Below are 20,288 nucleotides of genomic sequence, written 5' to 3'. Positions count from 1 at the left end.
CAAAGAGAGAGACTGCTCGGTGACTTTATTACCTCCCACTTAACTTGTTCCTCTCCTGCCCAAGGCCACTGGCATGCTTTTCAACTGGATCCTCCACTCCTACCTTTCAACACAAGTGGCACCAGCTCCTAAGACATTATTGTCAGTTAAACACTGGGGGGGTGGGGTTGGGGCAACACTGCCCATCTTGTTCAGCTCAGCACTGCAGAAGAACCTCTTCAGTGCCGCCCCCTAATCCAAAATGACCACTGGGCCCCCAACTGTCTCATCCACTTAGAAAGTAAGAGGGTGGTCTCCCCACTGAGTGAGCCATCCATAAGCAGCCATCTGAAGGTTCCGTGGGACATGTGCTTACGCAGGCCAGGCAAAACCTAGTCACAGTGGACCGGGATACAGACCAGCTGATGGAGTGCTTGCCTTGCTGGCACAACCCGGGTTCTGTATCTATGCATGAACCAAATGGTAACACACACCCAGATCCCCCCACACTGGGAGGTGGAGACAGGATGGTGGAGTTGAAGAGCAACCTTCGTTACACAGAACTACATTCCCCAGCATTCCCTTCTCTGTACAGCTCTAAGCTCAGTTTAGCCAGACACCTTTGATCTAAGATACAGCACAAACAAGAGCACGGTAGTCACAGCTTGGATGCTGGCTGCTCACTGACCTGCGGTCCTGCCTTGTTACAGCAGGACAATGCCCCTATGTCCAGCCATCCCAGTTCCGGTCAGACTTCCTCAGTGCCTCTGATCCTGGGCTAAGAGCCACTTTGTGATCCTCTCTCGTGGAACAGCTGCATAGGAATGGATAGCAGCATTCCTGCAGGCCACTCGCAGAGAAAATTGGAGCCAGTGAGAGTCAAGAGCAGGCAACAGCTTATTCTTGAAGGTTCCAACCATCCTTGCAGTTACAGCTCATCTCACGGGATCATTTTTTTCTTTGCTTTTCTTTACCCCCTGTGTTCTTTCCCATAACCAGTCTAGATGATCCTTAGTAAACTCAGGCCCAACAACAGATGCTCAGAAACAGACTGTGTGGGTTTGTCTCCGCTAACCCCCACAGCAGCATCGTCCAAACTTAGAATAGAACCCCCAACATCACTTCTTGTACTGAAGCCTGCTCACGGGGTTTCCCACTCATTTCACAGAGGGAAGAGCAGAGGCAACATGTTAGCACCAACAGAACCCATATTTTCCCAGAGCTCTTCACAACTCCTAGCTATATCATCTAGCACCTCTCTTGAAAATGTCACTGTGTATGACAGCTAATATTTGTTTCAGCTTTTGTGCAGCTACAGAAATTCAGAGAAGGGAAGAATTACGTTTACACGCTAGCATATGTGATAGTGAACAAGCGATGGCTTGTGGAGGTTTGTGGGGTACGCAGCAATAAATATGTGAATAGAAATCGATTACATAGATAGATATTAGATGGTAGATACAAATAGATATTAGATGATCTCGATAGAGATATCAGTAGATAGATGATAAATAGATAGACAGATAGATGATAGATGTGACAGTAGATAGGTAAATAAATGATAGAAATAGATTAATAGAGGGTAGATTGATTGATTTAGATATGCATACTTTCAAAAACAAATGTGAAACTTCTCCATCACACTTTTCCTGACAGCTAAAGCCGTCAGGCTCCAATTTTTTGTTTAAATTAATGGAGTCATGCGGCCACTGTCTTAGAGTTCCTATTGCTGTGACGAAACACCATAGCCAAACAGAAGGGAACAGTTTATTTGGCTTGCACTTCCATGTCACTTTTCATCACAGAGGGAAGCAAGAACAGGAACTCAAACAGGGCAGGAGGCTGAAGGCGGGTTCCTGGAGGACACAGAGAGGGAGCTGCTTATCCCCTTGCTCCCATGGCTTATCCCATGGCTTTCTCAGGCTGCTTTCTCATAGAACCCAGAACCATCATCCTAGGGATGGCACCACCCACCATGGGCTGGGCCTCCCCCATCAATCACTAAGAAAATTCCCTATAAGCTTGTCTGCAGCCCAGCTCACAGAGGCATTTTCTCAGTTGAGGCTCCCTCTTCTCAGATAACTCTAGCTTGTGTCAGGTTGATCTAAAAGCATCCAGAATAACCCCCAAACTTCCACCTAATAAAAATGTTTTCAAAAGGACAAAACCTTTAAGCATCATATAGAAGGAAACTCAAGACTCCTCCAGAGAGGAGGAGGTTTGGCACTAGAGACTCAAGCCACCAACCAATTCACAAACAAACTCTACTGAAGATTCACTCGTGACTCTAATTTCTTTTTATGTGTATGATGGGTTTGCCTGCATGCATATCTGCCTCAGTTAGGGTTTCTACTGCTGTGACAAAAGATCATGGCCACCCCGGGGATGAAAGGGTTTATTTCACTTTACAGCCTATACATCTACCACCATCACAGAGAAGGGCCGAGGTAGGAATTCGAGGCAGGGACTGCATGCAGCAGAGACTGTGGAAGTACTGTGTATACTGTGTATTCCACTGTTCGTCGTGGCTTGTTTAGTCACATACCAACCAAGGGTTGCACCACCCACAAGGGGATGGGACCTCCCAAAGCTATTATCAAACCAATCATCAATCAAGAAAACGCACCATAAACTTTCCCACAGGCAAATCTTAACAAGGTGTCTTCCCAAAAGGACTCTAGCTTGTGTCAAGTTGGCAAAAAAAAAAAAAAAAAAAAAAAACAAACTATCAAGGACAGTATGTGAACACCACAAACATGCCTGGTGCCCATGGGTCAAAAGAGGCCATCAGATCTCCAGAGATGGGAGTTAGAGATGGTTATAAGCGACCATATGGGTTCTGGCAACCAAACCTAGGTCCTCTGCAAGAGCAGTGAGTTGCTGAGCCATTTCTACAGTCCTGAAGCTGGTAATTTAAAGCTACAGTAGGAAAGGACACTATGCCCCAACCAGCAGAAAGTTGCAAGAACGTTAGACAGGAACTAAAGAGAAAAGCAAAATATCAAAAGAAACTATGATACATAAAAGAAATGTTAAAACTGTCCATTGTCAGGTGTGCATGTACACGCATGTAAACACAAATGAAAAAAACACAACTGGAGTATTATTTCAACAAGAAAATGATGAACTTTGAAAGAAATTCTTCCAGTGTCCATGCACTGTGTCATCACATAAATACAGCGTGGATGTGTTCATGCTTCAATTTTGAGCTATGAGGCAGGGACCAGACACACGGAGGTCAGCTACAACCTTACGAGGTAGCTTATTGAGTCTGCTCTCCTCTTCCGCCTTTGTGTGGGTTCTAAAGTTCAGACTCAGGTTGTTGGGACTGCACAGCAAGTTCCTTTACCTGTTGAGTCATCCCTAGGACACTTTAAAACGTAGCACTGTGACCTGCACAGACAGCTCCACAGTTAAGAGCACTTGCTGCTCTTGCAGAGGACCTGGGCTCAATTTCTAGCTCCAGTCCAAGGAAGTCTGTCAACACACACAGATGATTGTGACGTCCTCTTCTGTCACACACAGATCATACATACATACATACATACATACTTACTTACAGGGGAAAAACAACGTATAAGACAAAAATAAATCTTTTTAAAGAATGTAGATCATGAAATTGCTGAAAGAAAAATTAAACATTAAAAGGAAGAAGGAAATATTGAGATGCAAGGGAGTTTATCGAAAATGGTGATTAAATGCGTGAATATTTATAGATAAGCCTGGCTCTGGAAGGTGGTGGAACATGAAACCTGGGAAGATGACTTAGTTAAAGTGTGTGTCAAGCATGAGGACCACAGTGTGGATGCCCAGCCCATGAATAAAGGTGTGTTGTCCACCTGTAATTCCAGCCTCAGGAGGGGAGGGGGCAGGGAATTGCCGGCATAAGCCGGCTGGCAAGAAGAGGCAAGGCCAAGTCTGGTTTTGATTGAGCGAGCCTGCCCATATGAAAGATGGAAGAGCAATAGAGGGTGTTTCCCTGACATGAACCTTGGGTTTCCATAAGACCTCACACATGTGTAGTCTCATTCATACATACATGCAAACATGAACACATATACATGTACATATAAAAAAAACCACACACATGATGGGGGATGTCCTTCTGTATATGCGTCTCTCTTACTGGTTGATGAATAAAACACTGTTTGACCAATAGAGGCAGGAAGATAGGCAGGACTAGGAGACAAGGAGAATTCTGGGAAAGGTAGGCAGAAAGGCACGGAAGAAAAATGCCATGTAGAGACCAGGAGGATAGGACATGCCAGGCATTCTCTAGTAAGATAAGGCCATGTAGATTAGTAGTCATGGGTTAATAGTTAAGTCAGAGCTAGCCAATAAGAAGCTCTAGCCATTGACCAACTGTTTTATAATTGATATAGAATCCCGTGTGTTTGGGGCTCAAGGGTGGCAGGACCTGGCAGGACAAGAACCTCCAGCTACACACACACACACACACACACACACACACACACACACACACACATTTTGAAAAAGGGGAAAAAATAATCATAAGTATCCTAAAACAACAAAGGAATGGTTGAGGTTAGACACCCCACATTATTAGTCAGTGATCATCATCAGTCAGGAAGTGTGTATAACTAATACTTAACACTACTATGAAATAATACGCACATGCTGGCAATAACCAATAAAAGACCAGGAGCGGGGTACACAGCTCCCAATGACACTGAGGTAGGGGGGAGAAGAAACTGAGCTAAATTAACCAACAAAGTGGAAAAGGGAAAAGCTGAAGCAAAGACAAGACACAACAAAGAAACAGTACAACAAAAATCAGAGCAGACATCTATGTTTTCCAGGTTAAAAACACAGACTCAAATTTGGTTTCTTGATGTACATAGCAGGCATTCCAGGTGCAGATGCCTGTGTGTGTACCAGTACACGCAACCATGTGCACTCATGTGGGGGCCATTGGGAGTCTTCGATTGGGAGCTCTTTATGGTATCTTTTGAGCCTGGATCGCTCGGTAAGCCTGAAGCGCACTGTTTCAGTGAAGGTGGCTGGCAAGCCCCCATGATGGGAACCTCCTAATCCTGTGGTTGCCAACACATGTAGCCACGCCCAGCTTTGAGAATTCGGATTCAGGTCCTTTTGTTCTCACAGAAAAACGCTCCCATCCCTGGCCTATCCCTTCAGCTCCTCAAATTGCTTTTTAAAAGTCAAACCCTGGTCATATGGGTTTGTATAATGAATATGCTTAAAATATACGGTTACATAAATACTATAAATAAAGGAATCAAGGCAAGATAAACCCTCAAAATGGAAACCAAATAAAGACTGCCCTTGGTACATGTTAAGAGACAAAATAAACTTTAAAGAAGAAACTGTTGGGGGGGGGGGGTTCCGTGCTCACTGACAAAAGGAAAAGCCCAGCTGGAAAACATTACCCTTTAAAAATGTACATTTATTTAATAAAGTAGTCTCAAAATATATAAAAATTGCTGGAATTACAAGGACAAATGAACTAATTCAAAAATGTTATGCAAGATTCTAGCACACAGCTATGAGTGCTTGGAGAATTTTAAGAAAAAAAGAATGGAAAAGACGTCAAAGATTCTTATAGAAGAATACAAAAGAGCAGCCCGTTATGGAGAGGAGGTGATGCGCATTGATACACCCTGGATTCTCTCATTAGGAAATGCATGTAGCATCAAATACACAGAAACCAGTGTTGTAAGCATCTGGGGAAGTGGGCAGCATAACCAGGATTCAGTGCCGTAGAATTTGGAAGCTCTCTGCTGACTCTCGAGCATCTGGGGGACTTTTATTAGCAGCATCATGTTCTGTTCAGAACCAAGATGCCTAATCAGACACAAGAAGAGAGTGTTGAAGAGGCTCAGCAAAGGGAAAAGGGTACTTGAACGGTGCAGGAACTCCTCTGATCCAAGCCAGTGCCCACAGGCTCCTCTAGGCAATGTTGTTGTTGTCCTAATGGGCTAAGATGAGAATTAGTCTACACTTTCGGTCAAGATCATACACTATGGGACAAGTGCCCTCAAGAGTACTCTGCACTGAAGTAGGCATCTGGGAAGGGGACAATAATTTACAGAAGGCACACAGAATCCAAGAGACTGCAGCTGGGATTAGCAGTGTCCTTGAGAGCCAGCCATGCATTCTCTACACCTATGGGCCAGTGGGGGAACACAGGGCCCTTGGTGAGTCTCCACCCACCTGTTGCTCTACTCTCTTCCATCAGCCCAGCCCCACACACACACACACACCTCCACATCACAGGCCTGTACAAGGGCAGCCCGCCCTAACTGTCCTCGCTTCTGAATTACTGGAAAAGAGCCATGCAAAACTCACATCCCCAAACAGCGTGCAGCACTGATTCCCCCAACCACACCATTCGAGGCCAGGAGAAGTGGCAGAATCCAGCCACTTTGTGGCCATTTCTGGTGGAGTGGGGGAAGGGGAGGACCTGAAGACAGGAAACGATGAGAAGCTGGCCCCATACACTGGGCAACATAGACCACTCTACTGGGTTGCCAAGAAGAAAATACACATGGGATTTGCAAGACGGGCAAGACAGGAGATTGACCAGTCGGAAGCTTTCCGGGAAAGGGTCATGATCACTTTGACACTCAGTCCACAAGCAGTGGTGTCAGGGAGTGACGAGGGGAAGGAGTCAGAAGGGGAAACTGGAGTCCTGGGGGAAAGCTGTGCTTCTTTTACTTAGAAAACATGAAGATCCACGCTGCTAGGGAGCTCTGAACACATCCAAGAGAGAGATACTCGTGTTACTCTTGAAGGGCCCACCTCTGGCTTGCAGGATGCTTGGAGCTTCCTCATTTCCTCTGGGAACAGGCTTTTCCTCTTAGAAAATGACTTGCAGAAAAACAGCTAAAATTGTGTGTTCTGTCGTGTTTACTTTTAGCAAGTTTACAAACCATCCAGTCAACTCGAACCTGTGGAATATGGGGACTGGGGATTGTCAATGCACACAGTCAGAAGTGGGCAGGGGCAGGGTGCCTGGAGCATGCCACACTTCTACTACCGGAACCATCTGTCGCACACACACCTCCACTGCTGGATATCGACAGCATCCTTTGCCTGCCTATGCTAAGAACATTGCGGATGTATTAGTCCTGACATACTGAATTTCTACAAAGGATAAAATACTACATCCTGGTGAAAAAGCAAAAGAAAGCTCTTGCTAGAGAGCTTAATTCCCATCACAGACTTGGTGAAGAGGGCTCCTTGCATTCCTAACTGCCAGTCTTCTGTGAGGGACAGAAAACCCACAGCCCAAGTGGCCAAACTCCCCAGGCACAATCCCAGTTCACCTGCTTCTAATTAGCCTTGACTGTGGCCGGGAGTCAGAAAAACAAAACCAGCAGAAAGCACCAGTCAAGCATCTTTTTCTTAAAAGGATGGGAGAGCACTGAGGACCAGTGCTGTGGGGACCCAGGGATGCCAGCCTTGGTCCCACTCTACTTCTCCACTCAGGAGTGAAACTGTTCTGGAGTTATCTACGCAAGGCTGGCCAAACCCCACCTTTCTGGGTCATGGGTTATTGGACCACGACAGAGTCCACGTGGCTTGTTTGCAAACATAGCCTCTTTGATTGGGTGGGAGAGGTTAAGAATTCCCTTGGGAAGGAGTGCTGGAAGCTTTATACAAATCCACTGGGGCCATGAGGACTCGGCCAGCTATAGCAGGAAATTTTATCTCACTCAGCTCTCTGAAACCCTTCCAGAGGGTTCCTTAGGAAAAACCAGCAGAAGGGGTGCTTTCTGGCATGGCTGTCCCTAGCTAGGCCTGCATGGAGATGTGGGTGGATTTTTCTGTCCCATCAGCCCAGTTCCAAATAACCACTCAGAGACAATTTATTAATTATAAATGCTGGGCTGATAGCTCAGCCTTGTCACTAGTTGACTCTTAACAATTTAAATTAACCAATACTTCTTACCTACCCTCTGCCACATGGCAGTACCTTCTTTCACACACGTTTGCCTTGCTTCTTTCTGAGTCTTGCAACTACTGAGACTCCGCCCTCCTCCCTCTCAGCATCCTCTGTCTCTGGCTGTCCTGCCTAGCCTATACCTCCTGCCTAGCTACTGGCCAATCGACTCTTTTATTAGACCAATCAGAAGGTGCCTTGGCAAAGACACATCGTCACAGTGTTCAAAAAATTTATTCCATAACCTGGAGAGCCTGAAGTCAGCCTTGGCAAACCTCAGAGGCAGAACTCGGCTGATATGCCACCTGCCTTTCTAGAAATATCCTCTTCAGAATTAGTGGTTGTGAGTATGACATCTTTCTATTGTTCTGTTCCTGGAGTTCCTGAGGTCTCATTTCCCATGATGCAATGGAACAAACTCAATAGAGCATTCATCAAATTGAGGTCCTTTGACTGTAGTAATTTATTTTCTCCTAGGAATAGTCGATGTATGTCTTGCCAATCACCTTTCACCCACAGGGATCAATACACGTTCCCTGGGACTCATTCCCACTGCAATCCCACTGTATGCCCGACACTGATGGCTGTGGACCATGTGCGCCCCCCCCCCAATGCACACTGAAAGGACATGTCTCCTGATTCTAAATATTGGATGAGAAAATGTAACTGTTTGCCATACTACAACCTGAGCAAGAAAGCATGGACATGTGCTAACCCTGGTAAGAAACAGGATCTTCCTGTGGCCTGCAGGGATCCCCCAGGAGAGTCTATTAGTGAAAAAATGAAACCACTGCCTTACAGCGCAGGAAACTGCAGGGCGCTGTCCCTGGCAGGTAGTGGAGGTGACTCCAGGAGTCACGCTTACCCGGACTCCCTCAACCCAGTCCCCCATGGTCTGAAAACATTAGATGGCAAGTTCCAAAAATAAACCATTCATAAGGCTTAAAAATAACTTTTACTTTAACGTTGTCACAACTGTTCCTTTTTATTATAACCCCACCCTGACATATGCATGCTGTTATGGTCTGAATGTGAAACACCCCATAGGTTTCCCCACTCCGTGTCCGGGGGAGCCTGCAGAACCCTTAACGGAAGGGCGTTGGTCCCCTGGGTGGGTCTTCTGGGTTATACCCTGACTCCAGCTCCTGCCTGACTATTCCATTCTCTAATCCACCAAGATGCAAGCAGGCAGCCTGACGCTTCTACTGCCCTAGCCACAAGACTCCACGGACTCTGCCATACCTCTCTCTCCATGATGGATTGTACCTTCTAAATCCGTGAAGCACAAACATATGTAACCTTTCTTCCCTTGAGCTGACTCTTCCAGGTACTGGATCACAATGAAGAGAAAATTAGCATGTGCTTAGGAAAAAAGCATAGAGTGTGAGCACAGAGCAGCCTGATTTCAGGCTCACGGTGGGGAGCGTGGTGACAGCCATGGTCACGGAGAGGGAGCTGGGATGTTTACACCCCAATCCACAGGCACAGGGAGAGAGAGAGGCAGAGAGACAGAGAGACAGAGAGAGAGGCTCTAGGCTTGGCGTGGACCTTTGAGACATCAAGCCTCACCCCCAGTGAATAGATAGATAGATGGTAGATAAAAACAATCATACACATAAGCTAAAAATATATATTTTTAAAATAACCATAACAACTTATAAAACTTTAAAATACAAGCTAAATAAATATACACAAACTTCTAAAATATTTCAGAAAATTCACATATTCATGCAGGTTCGTGTATTGTTGTATGAGTTTGGGTGAAACACTTAATCTACACCAGCCTTCAGTTTTTCCACGTGTGAACTGGAAGTAATACCTAGCCGTGGTTGTGAGGATTGATGATCTGGTGTATGTAAATTCCACAGAACAAGGGTGAGCATCTAGTCAGTTGTATATGAGGCTGGGCCTCTGCATAGTGAGTTCTAGGAGACCATGAGAAAGAGCACTGTCTGAACAAACAATCTCCAACAGATTCCTCCAGCAGCCGCTGAGATCACCTTCAGATTAGATTTTATTTCCTGCCTAAACTCACAGACTTTTGCTCACTATCCAGAGCTTGGTATTCAAATAGGCCCCTCCGACCTTCACTAGAACCAGATACCTATGATGAGTGAAATAAACAACATGACCATATGGGTTCCAAGGACTACATACTACTCCAAAGATAATAACTCTGGAAAAGTAGACACCAAGATAAATAATACTCACGACTATGAATCTATTCTCTTACGAAGTTACGTGAGGAGAAGGTTGCCCATAGAGGAACTAGAATTTGACAGCCTGTGCCTCAGCAGCAACACTGAACCCAGGAAGTGCTTTTAATATAAGACGGGAGGAACTGTGAACGTACGTTACGTTCAGCTGGCTTGCCATACAAATGTAGGGATGTGATAACAGTGTTCGAGGGAGCGATACCTCAGGGTCTGCTACCAAACGGCCCACACTGAAAACGTCTTTGGAGAAAAAAAAAACTTAAATATTAAAAATAAGTCCAAGAAAACCTTCAAAGAGTTTAGAGAGCAAGGAATCAAATTTCATTATTGTCTCAATTTTGGGAAAAAAAATAGTAAGAGTAAGAGAGTATATTGGCAACAAAAAATAAACTTTAAATAATATTTCATGAGAAATCTCTTAGGACACAAGAATGTGCAAGTTGTTTGGCTTCCAAAAAGAATGAGTGAATAAGTGAAAAGCAAACGCCAAGGAGAATAAAAGTAGAACACAAAAGGGTTTATGTCACAGAAGATACTTCAACACATTCCACAAAGCAAGAAAATGAAAATATAGGAAAATAAATGGAACATATAGCAGAAGTAGATCTTTCTATGGTTACGGTGAATCCAAGTTAAACTATTGACAAAGTCCTGCTGAATATCAAAATTCCAAGGTTCAGTAAAATGATCCTCCTGATACATATACATATATGTGTGTGTGTACACACATGTGTGTATATATATAAACACATATATATCATGATATATACATATATCATAACTCTTAAAATTCCTTTCAGTGATGCTGTACAGATGGCAGTGTGCAAATTTGTTATTTAAGCATGCAATAATAAATAAAGTTTATAATCTTCATTTTTAAGATTTATCTTCTTGTTTGTTTTTGTTATGTGTGTTTGTAGGTGTCTGCATGCATGTGCCTGCAAGTCATAGTGTCCTCAGAGGCCAGAAGAGGGCATTGGACCCCCTGGAGCCAGATTACAGGTGGTTGTAAGCTGCCTGTTGTGGGTGCTGGGAACTGAACTCAGGTTCTCTTCGAGAGCAGCAATCGCTCTTAACCGCTGAGTCATCCCTCAAGCCCCTCGTTTTCTCCCTTTTGAAGTTACTGTCTGTTGCCATGATTTTCACTCCCAAGAGACTTTTTTCTTGACTGAATGACCTCTTCCCCTCTTTAAAGAACAAATAGACACCTATTCTTAGGCTTTGGATGCAATGTCTCTGGGCACTTGAATAATGTATTTCCAGAAATTTCTTCCCCCTGTATTTCCCACCATGGGAGCTACCCCCTGTGTACTTTGATATCCACCTTCTACAGGAGACAGTTCCCTTTGTGATCATAGTAGCTGCTGGGCCATTGATCTGCTCGTCTAGCAGGAAGGCCTGCCTTCCTTCGTCAGCTGCTCAGGCTGTTCCCTGCCCCTGGATTTGTCTGGATGCAGACTTTCCATGCCTTTCGAGAGAGATATCTGCGAGTCTTGCTAAATCTCAGCTTTCCCGCTATTTCAGACTCTGAGATTGTTGCCAAATGGCAAGTGAACCTGGACTTCTGTCCTTTTCTCCCAAAGTCACTGCCAAAGTAACTAGAAACTAGAGGAACTAAACAAAAACAGTGTTAGAATTACAAAATAAGACAGAAAGAGGCTGCTTGGGGACTGGGGTGCCCATGGGCTGGGTACAGCTGCAAACCTTACTGAGGAGACAGAATGAATGACTCTTTCTCCCTGTGACCCTGGGACAGTCATTGGCTGGAAAGTGGTCTGGGTAACTAACCTGGTATTAGTAAGGCACACCCCGAACTCTGCTGGGATGGAGGATTTGAAGACCCCTACTGAACAGACTTCAATCACTTACCCTTAGGCCCTTGTCTCCCCTCTGCCCTCAGAACTAGGACATTACAACCCAGGGAGAGTTTTTATTTCCAACCTCAGTGCAAGTTAGCATCAGCCAGGCAATCCACCCCAGAGCAGTGAACCAACTGAGGTCTCTAGGTATGGGACCAATGCTTCTCTATAGTTGACACTTCGTCATGTGTCTGTGTGAGAGAAACTGGTGTTCACAAGTGAGGTGTTAATCCTGAGGAGTTCCCAGAGGAGGACATGTGCTTTGCTGTCGGGGGCTCTACCCTGTGCGAGGACCTTGTCTATCCAGACCGTGGCCTGTCTGGGCCTCTGCCAAACCTCCCTGGCCTTCCCATAAATGACTGCATGTATGCAGACCCAGGGTTGGGGAAGGCTGATCAGGACAATAGGAAGTCTGAAGAATATACCTTCTGAGACAAAAGATAAACAACTCATACCACACTGGGTCACACATAATGTTCTGAAGTAGGATTTTATAAAACATATATGTGTGTGTGTGTGTGTGTGTGTGTGTGTGTACTAAAAAGTTTAAAATAAATATATATAGGAGAGAGGAAGGAGAAGAGGAGAGAGAAAAATCATAGAACAAATATAGAAAAATTAAATTAAATAGAAGATAAAGCCCAGATAAGGCCAACTGATTTTCAACAAAGGCTCCAAAACCATCCAATGGGGAGAAAATGATTTTTTTCAATACATGGTGCTGGGAAAATTGGATATCTGCACGCGGTAGAAGAAAATTGGATCCACAAGTCCAGTAAATACTTCAAAGACCTAAACTTAAGAACTTCATGAACTCTTAGACGAAAACACAGGGGAACATCTTTTCAATGTGAATTATGGGTATTGCCATGATTTATTGGCTATGACATTAAAAAAAACAAGCAAATAAAGAAAACATTAATTATAAAGACTCTGAATGTTTATGGATCAACAGACAATATGAGCACAGGAACACAGAATCATGGGAGAGGCGATTTGCAAGCAATGTATCGGATAAGGGATCGGCATCCCTTAGTGGAAGAGGCTCTACATTCTATTTCTTTGCTCCAGAGTGTATTTAAAACTCTGCGGTCAGTCAACACACAACAGTGAAAACAACTCAGTTCAAGAGTGGGCAAAGGGCCGGTGTAGAAATTTCTCCAAAAGAGATAAGCAAATGTCCGCGAGACACACGGAAGCAGGTCCAGTCAGTTGGGAGACAGGAGGGAAAGCCACAAGCGGTCACGTCACAAACTTTAAAATGGCTACTATTGAGAAGTAGCTTGGGTGAAGACTTGGAGAACAGGGGAAATGATGCAGCTGCTTATGAAAAACAGTTCCATACAGTCTTATAACTTAATCACTGTCACCACACAAGCTGGAAACTCAAGGCTTGGTGTCTGCCCCACAGGACTGAAAGCAAGGATTCAAACAGATACTCACATGCCAGGGTTCACAGCATCTTTGTGTATGATAGCCAGCAGATGGGAGTGGCCCGAGTGCCCACCAGCAAATGAGTGGATACACAAAATATGGAATGTGTATTTAAAGTGGAATACTATACATCCCTGAAAAGAATGAGGGTGGGTGGGATGGCTCAGGGAGTAAAGGTCCTTGATGACTCGAGTTAGATCTCGGGAACACACGTGGGGGAAGGGAAAACAGACTGAAGCAAGTTCTCTGACTTCCACGTATATATCAAGACACATGCACAAACATGTGTACATGCGCGCGCATGCGTACACAGTAAGTGTTGACAGAAGTCATTCATAATGCATGGTACAATGTGTACCTTGACAACACGATGCTCTGTGAAAAACCCCCCAACAAAGATGGATTCAACAAGCACAGGCTACTGTGGCCATGTAAAGCAAAGCAAGAACGAAAGGACGAATTATACATTGTCCCAGTTATAAGGCACCTAAAGGAAGCAAATCCACATGGACCAAGAACAAAACAGGTCTAGCAGGAGCTACAGGAAACCATTGCTCCCTGGATGAATAGAGTTCCTATTTGGGATTCTGGAAGGTTCTGAAAACAGAGAGTGGCGATGACTACACAGCACGGTTGGTGCCACTGAGTTTACACCATAAGAAGGATTAAAATGGTGAGTCTTATCTGTATTAGTCAATGAAATAATACATGTAGAAATGAAAAGCTAGCAGAAAGTTGACAGATAAGAACAATGAAATCTCCAAGGAAGCAAGGCAAAATCAGAGACAAGAAAGGAACAAAAAAAAAAAAAAAAAAAAAAAAACTTTAATAGGTGAATTGACAAATGAGGTTACCATTTCTAATAACCACTGTTTTCCAGAAAACTTGAGTAGAAGTTATAGGCATATATTTTAATCAGATATATAATTATTTATATATATATATATATATATATATATATATATATATATATGGAGGTTTATAAGAAAATAAGCTCCCGAGACTACAGAAGCCTACAAAGCCACAATATGCCACCTGTAGGCTGGAGACCCGGGAAGACCAGTGTGGTGATCCAGACGGAAGCCAACATCCTGAGAACCTAGAGCCTAGAAACCTGTCTTCCAGTCCAGGGTAAGAAAAGATAGTGCTCCACCTCAAGAAGAAAGAAATAATTAGACCTTCTTGAACCTCTTTAATCTATTCTGGTCCTAGATACATGGAGTGATGGCCACCGGCTCTTCATACCCTAAACCCAAAAACCAAATTCTTCTGGAAACACCCTCACTAACAAGTAAATGATGTCATACCGGGCATCTGGACATCACTTATCCAGGTCAACTTGAAACATAAAATTAGCCTTTGCAACACACGAATAATAGGAATGTCAGGGGGTAGTATGGAAGTGGGCATCTTCCTTAAGCTGAAGGACATAAACGTCTTATCAAAAATATCTACCAATACCTAGCATATAACCTATCAATGGGGTCACACAGAGGCCATTGTGACATCCAGAAATCATGAAGCAAGGAGATCATGGACCTGAGAGAAGAGTTGTAGAGGAGGAGAAGCAGCCTCCTGTGACTTGAGAGAATAAACTGGAGCTGTGGGAATGGGTAGGCAGCCAACCCGGAAGCAATCTGTCTCATGTCTGGTTATGAGAAAAAGCATTGAATTGTTGGTGTCTGGGCTGCTGGGGACCGGCTGACTCTCAGAAAACAAAACAGCTGCACTGCAGGAAGATTGCTCAGCAGCCCCTTGTCCTTGAGGACGCTCTGTTCTCCATCATTCCCGATATTTAAGATATTTCAGAAGCCGGGGGCGGGCTGGGTGTCTCCCCAAATCTTCCAGGCAAGGACCCACACATCTTTCTTCTTGACAATACTCAACACAGTGAAAGCGCCCGGCGTGTGATAGACTCTGGGGGTGTCTTGGAATCTGGGTAGACAGTTCGAAACTCCAGTGTGACTCAGACATCATCACCACATGCCCGGCACCTTCTTTTTAAGTTCAATTATCATCTGTCGGCTCAGTTCTCAACCTAATGCCACTAAAATGAAAAGATTGTGGATAGCTAATGAGCTGCGCTGCTCCAGTGGGCTACATTCAGCATTTTTAAGTGTCTGTCTTCAACACAAGATTGGCAGAACCTCACCGGCATCATTTTTCCTGGCTTTGTGGCAATTAATGGGAAATTTTCAAATTGTCTGAATCTCTACTTAAATGATTTATATAATGGACCTTCAGGGTTGCTGTTACAATCTATCACATCTATAATGAAGGAAGTTAGGTGTGTTTATTGCCAATTTATAGATAAAATGGCAGAACTGGTGATGATTTTTTTTAAAATAATACTTTTTGCCTCTTGGTTTCCTCATGGTTCTAAGAGTCTGTGTTGGAATAACTGGACCAAAGTTCTCACATGAAGGAAGGGTGGGTTGATTTGTTTTATTTCCTCCTGGGTGCAGGCTGGTCGCTCGTGATTTATGGAAGGTGTTTCATTACAAACTGCTGTAAGGAAAGCCATTGCTTAGCCACGAGGTGGGGTGCATTTATTCATAAGTGTTCAGGAATGAGACAGTGTGAGTTTGGGAATGATAGAGCTTTTGTTTTTCCCTTCCCCATTCTCTTAAAACAAAAGGATGCTTTAAGAATTGAATCTCAGAGGGATAGCTTGAGGAAAGGGGAGTCATGCAAGCTGGGCCATGTGCATCGTGGGTATATGCCAAGTAAAGACACAAGAAGGGATAACAAGACTCATCCCACCTCTGCATCAAGGTCACAGACGTCTGTCACAGCAGAGCAGACTCCAAGGATAAACAGTTTCCTATGCCTTAAGTCTATGGGGGTCAATAAACAGATTTTAACCAATCTGTCCAAGAGGTTGAGTCATATGGATTTGAGTCACTATTTATTTTTAGAATACATGAAATAGAGAAGTATTTGCAATTAGAAAATTGTTATCATATGGTTTCCAGGCTCAAGAACATTATCATTCTACCTTTCAGTATCCTCGTTAGCTTCCACACCTCTTACATGTTATAAATGTACAAAACATCTTTGCTTGGCATATTATACAAGAACTTAAAGGAATGACCTTTTAAAAAAGAAAATGCTGTGACTAACCATTTCTCAATTCAAACCAGTTTCGTTTATGGAAGTGTGGATTTTCCAGATCTGTGGGAGATCTTTATGCCAATGTTTTTATCTTTGTGCATTTGCAATCTTGATGATTTAAATAGATGTTAGTTGCTTACGTTAGAAGCAGACCACTCAGGTCTGTGAGACCCTCTGCTATGGTACCAATGTGTCCTCTGAAGTACTTGGCAATATAGCGGCATCAGTAGCACAGGACCTTAAAGAGGTGATCAGGGAGTGAGGTGGCTACTCTTCTCAACACAGCAAAGTCAACGTCTATGGGAAGAGTGGGTTTGTCATACAAGCATTTGGCCTCTTCATGGACTTCCTATCTTTCAAGCGCTCACTCAGTTATGCACCCCCCTCCTGATGTTGCCGGCCCCATCATGCCATGCCTTCCCGCACATGACACATTAAGACGCTGTCCCCTCCACTGATGTGCTTCTGGAAGCATGAGGATCTAATCTTTGCTTTATAATAACCCAGTGTCTGGGATTCCGTCATAGCCACACACAACAAACCAAGACATTCCCAAAGCATGTAGTAGCAATTGTTGTTGTTGTTGTTGTTGCTTATTTGGTTGTACTGACATGTAAATTTCTTCTTGTTCCTTTTTATTCCTGAACAATAACCCATGTTTTTCTTACCTGTTTATCAGTTGGTGGATATTCTGGCTACAGTGATTGAAGACACCATGAGCTTTGTAAGTGTTTTGTGGGCATGAATTGTGCTTTAGGATAAATGCCTATGGAACAACTGCATCTTGCATAAAAGGATGTTAGGGTACTCTTCTCATTACTGGGATAGTAATACCTGAGAGAAACAAATTAAGAGAAGCAGTATTCATTTCTGGTAAACGCTTCATGGCAGAGGAGACATGGCATTGTTGCTGGCTGGTTCCTGTCCTTGGCAGTGGGCCCATGAGGCAACTCACTCACAATGTGGTAGCTGACCAGGAAGCAGAAACCTCTGGCTAGAAATGGTTATCTCTACCCTCTAGGCCACCAACCTTAAGTCAGCCAACTAAGTAAGCCCTATTCCCCAAAGATTCCACAACCTTCCGAAATAGCTTCACCATCTCGGGACTAAGAACTCAAACCCATGAGCCTATGGGAGACATTTCAAACCATAGTAGTAAGCATATGATTAACTTTAAAGAAAAACAAAACTAGTGGATGGGTTTTTATGCCTTTGAAGACCTCAGAAGCAACTTTACCAAGTTTTTATCTTTTGGCAAAAGTTGTTTGTTTTGAAACAAAGTCTTGCTATGTAGCCCAGGCTACCCTCATGAAAGATTGATTACATTTGCCCAGTAAATATTTGTCTTTCTAAAATAATAGCAGGTAAACCCTAGTTTCCTTTTGTGATTGTCCTTTTTGTTTCTCTGATGGCTAATCTTATTAGTCATCTTTTAAAGGATTTATCGACCATTTTATTTACCTTTGTTTTTCTAAGTGTTCAGATTGTTTGTCTATTTGGCATTAGTTAGTTTTTTTCTTGCTGAGCTATAGATGTTCTATCCAAACCCTCTATATAAGCCCTTTGCCAAATACATGCATTGCAAATGTTCCCTTTAACTGTGTAGTTCTGTGTTTATTTGTTGTTGTCGTCTTTTAAAGGGTGAATAGTTTCAATTTTGATAAAGTTCGATATGACATCCTTTTCTTATGTGGCTTCCGTTTGTTTGTGTCAGAGAAGTGTGTGTATTTCTAAAAGTGATAGAAATTGCTCCTATGTTTTGTCCCATTTCCACAGTCTGAACTCTGCTACTGCGTTCTATGAGCCATGACGTGTGGCTTGGTTTTGTATACCTTTCTTTTTGTGTTGTGCGTTACACTAGTTAGCCTTGTCAACTTGGAATGCCCTACAGTAATCGGGGAAGGGATTTCCCAGGTCAGACTGGCCTGTGGATGTGTCTGTGGAGGACTCACCTGATTGTTCATTGGTACAGGATGACCTGGTGGCATCATTCCCTAGGCAAGTGGTCCAGGTTGCATTTTTAAAAAAAGCTAGCTAAGGATGGCCTTGGGAGTTAGTCAAGAAAGCCGCATCCTCCCATGGTTCCTGCTTCAAGCTCCTGCCTGAGTTTCTGTCCTGACACCCCTCAATTATGGAGTCCAACCTGCAAGTGTAAGTCAAATAAACCCTTCCCTGCCCAGTGTTGCTTTTAGTTACAGTATTTGTCACAGTGACGGAAGGGAGACTATGACACCCACCTGCTCCAGAAAGTGGCTACGCTGGGGATAGAAACACAGCACTGTGCTGCTTCTGTTCAGCGTGGCATGCAGTGCCCACTGGTGAATTATCAGCTGTCCATGCAGTCGCTATTCACCCCTTAGTAACCCACGCTCCTCTCCGACATTTTTATCTCCTTATTCTTGCTATTCGGAGCTTCCACTGAATCATTTTTCAAGGCATGACTGTCTTTTTGTTCTGCTTGACAAAACGTCCCTATCACGCCAAACTCGCCTCTACGTTTAACCCTAGAAAAGTGTCAGCGTCTTTTTTCCCCCAAATATTTCCTGTCTCTGCTCCCCCTTCTTGCTTTCCGAAATGTGGACTACAAATAACATTATTTTTCAGTTTATCTTCCACGTCACTTGCTGTGGTTTGAACATAAAATATCACCGATAGCTTCGAGTGTTGAAATCTTGAGCCCCAGCTGGCAGCACTATCTTGGGATGTGCTAGACACTGAGAGGCAGGGCCTGGCTGGAGGGAGTAGAACCCTGGGTACCAGTGCCTGGGGTTGTTTATCCCGGTCTCCTCCTCCTATCTCTGTTCTTCCTGTCTATTACAAAACAAGTACCCTCTGTCACGCATTCCCGCCACTGTGGCATCATGGATCCGGAATCAATGAAGTCCAGGAATTTAGTCTCCATTGACACATGAACAAAGCAAACCGTTGCTCCTTCCAGCTGTTTGTGTTAAGTATTTTGTCACAGTGGCAATAAATCAGACTAGCATATCTTTTATGTTTATTTATATTGCATTTATATTAATTTCCTCTTACATTTCACTGTTTCTTTCTCCTTGGGCATGCCAGATGATGGATAATGTTTAGGCCTTCTCTCCCAACCTCTGCAACTATTCAGCTCTGTAGTTCATTTAAAGTTTGCTTCTTACTTTAGAGACTAAATGTGCCATTTCCAACATTTCTAATTGCTTTTCACTCGCGTCCATCTATTATGGGTGCAGTAACTAGCTGAACTCATGTGTTGAGGCTGTTACTGTATCATCCTGAAGGTAGTCAAGTTTTTGCTTTAAAGTGAATTTGGATTCATGTGTTGCTTATAGACCCCAGGCAGAGGTTCTTCGATGGCTGCCTGGCCATTGCCTAGGTGAAGTCATCCCACTATTTCTTCATGAACAGAACCCAGTTGTCCCTGGGTAGCATTGTGTCCTGCCAATAGATGCTGACTGCTCTGAGGCAGTTTTGACTGCTTGTTTCCCTTCACCATAGTTTCCATTTCCCCACCTCCCTGAGCCAAGGAGAGTGGGGAGGACGTGGCCCAGCCAGTATTACTGAGATGTAATGTGGATTATGTTTGGCAGCTTCTGGAAGGCAGGGATTGAGATACCTGAAGCTACAATGGCCAACAAACAACAGACTCTACCAGGGAGAGGACAAGGGAGAGACCCTTGCTCGCACCGCTGAGCTGCTAGACCAGACCCCCTGGGTCCTTGTTCTCAGAACAGATACGGAACGGAACGTGGGTGTAGCCATGGCCACAACTTCTTG

The sequence above is a fragment of the Phodopus roborovskii genome, unplaced genomic scaffold, assembly GCF_943737965.1.
Source record: "Phodopus roborovskii unplaced genomic scaffold, PHOROB, whole genome shotgun sequence".
Taxonomy (NCBI): Eukaryota; Metazoa; Chordata; class Mammalia; order Rodentia; family Cricetidae; genus Phodopus; species Phodopus roborovskii.
This window is presented reverse-complemented; position numbering follows the sequence as displayed.